The 2,155-nt window shown below is 36.3% G+C and overlaps 1 pseudogene; it reads right to left on the bottom strand.

Moving 5' to 3' along the window:
* Window positions 1-1,250: 1,250 nt before the first annotated feature.
* On the bottom strand, window positions 1,251-1,567 carry LOC121024401 (cyclin-dependent kinases regulatory subunit 1-like; annotated as a pseudogene).
* Window positions 1,568-2,155: the final 588 nt, after the last annotated feature.

The following is a 2,155-nucleotide window of genomic DNA, read 5'->3' as shown; positions in this document are numbered from 1 at the left end:
ATTATATAAAGTTGAGCATGTACGTATCTTACAACTGAGTAGTGTATATTCAAGAGAAACTCTTCCAAATGTGTACTTTGAGACATATACAAGCTTGTTTGGATCTTTGTTACGTAGCAAAAAGAGGAGAAGGCAAAAGAGAAGGGCGAGAGCCTGGGGAGGGAAGGAGACCATCCAAATGTCCATTAGCAGTAGAATGGTTGAATTGGGGGTACCCAAGTAATGGTACAGCAGTGAAAATGTATCAACTACATAGAATTAATGTAGATGACTCCCCCAAACATAATTTTGAACAAATGTCACAAGTCAAAGAATGTAAGCAGTAGCATTCTGTTTGCCAAAAGTTCCAAAACAGAAAAAAAATATGTTCAAAGCTCATAAAATTTAAAAAGCAAGGGAGTGATTATAATAAAAGCAGGATAGTTATTAACTTAGATGATGTCTCACTATAAATTTAACTTGTATTTTCTGGACTACTAATAAGGTTATCTTTTCATCCGTGTTTCCTCTTTTGTGAAGTACTTTTCCAAGTATTTTTTTTTACATTTTTTTTAGTGGTGTTGGTCTTTTGCTTATTGTCTTTATATATTTAGAATTTTTTGTTGGTTATATGTGTACTCTGTAGCTTTTATTTTTCTTTTCTTAATGCTGTCTTTGAAGGAAAGTTCCCAATTCTAATGTAATTGAACTTACCAATTTTTTTCTGTTTTATCTTTCATTCCTTTGTAGTCTGTTCTTCATGTAGCAGTTAGTATGATCTTTTAAAAGAACAAATCAGAATTTGTCATCCTCCTGCTTAAAAGCTTCAGTTGTTTTTCACTGCTTTTATTTTATTATTTTTTAAATTTTTTATATTATAAAAACTTCCTCTTTTATCAAGGTAACATGGAACAGATTTCTTGAGTAAAATGGAAAATTTCCAATACAATGAAACATAAACCACCATACATACAATACTTGGCAGAAAAAACAAAAGAGCAAGTTTACACAGTCCCTGTAATAGCCATGACCTTATTCTTAGATTAGTTGCTTCCTCCATCTACCAAGTGTATTCTGCTGGGTACAGAGTTCTGCATGGCTTCTGGGGTCGCACTCAGCCAAGGCTGCAGCCCAAATAGCACTCATCTGGCTGGGCCATGGTGCTGTTGGCTCTGCTCACTTGAAGCAGAGCAGTCACCAGCACATTCAAACAGTCTGAATATCCTTTGAATATCAAAGGGAGAAACAAGAAAGTAACATAATAATGTTATCAGAAAGATGTTAGCTTCATTTCTTTGGCTTCTTGGTCAGTGTCCTCCAGAACAAGATGTGAGGTTCTGGTTCATGGTTCATATAATGGACCCATCCCTGACTCTGCTGAAAGCCAAGATGCCTCCAAGTTCAGATTCAGCTATCAAATGTGTTTGAGACTGGCGTGGCTATGCCCTTGGGCAACATGGCATGCTGTACTGGAACTCCTCCTTGTTGTATTTGTCCCCATGGTAAATCTGTTTGTGCGATTGTGCAATGTGATCGCTCCACCTGAGGACCTGCAGCCAACCTCTAAACAACTCCCAGCAGCACACCACTGCTTTTAGAGAAATACTGATTTAACCATAGCCGAAAAGGACCTGAAGGATTTACACCTTCCCTACTTCTCTGACTTTCTTACTACTCACCCTGTTATTCATTGTGTTTTAGCTACACTGAACTTCTTTCTGCCATTCTTCTGTTTGTCTGGAATATTCCTCCTCAAGATATTTGCAGGCCTAGCTTATCAACATTTGTGTTTCAGCCAAAATATCTCCTCTTAACATTGTTTTTCTCTGATCTCAGCATCTAAGTAGCTCCCCACTGTCTAGTTACTTTCTCTCCAGGACCCTTTTTTAGTCCTCACTTTTCTCTTTCATAATCTCGTATTTAGTTATAAGTTAGTTTGTTCTGTCGTCCCTCACCTTCATTAATATATATTCATCAGAAGAGGAATTTTATTACTTTTGTTTATTTTATATCGACTGTACCTGGAATTGTAACAAGCAATAACGTAGACATTCAGTAAATAAACCATGAATATAGTCTGTCTCCAGATTTTTTTTTTTTTTTTAATATTCTAACTCTGGATCATTCTTGTGAATATTTATAAGAAAGGAAAAGACATATGGCCCTCCCCCAAAGT

The sequence above is a fragment of the Herpailurus yagouaroundi genome, unplaced genomic scaffold, assembly GCF_014898765.1.
Source record: "Herpailurus yagouaroundi ecotype Mexico unplaced genomic scaffold, PumYag 64435, whole genome shotgun sequence".
In the NCBI taxonomy this organism is placed as follows: domain Eukaryota; kingdom Metazoa; phylum Chordata; class Mammalia; order Carnivora; family Felidae; genus Herpailurus; species Herpailurus yagouaroundi.
The sequence above is the reverse complement of the archived record's forward strand: the minus strand, read 5'-3'. Positions and strand labels throughout refer to the sequence as shown.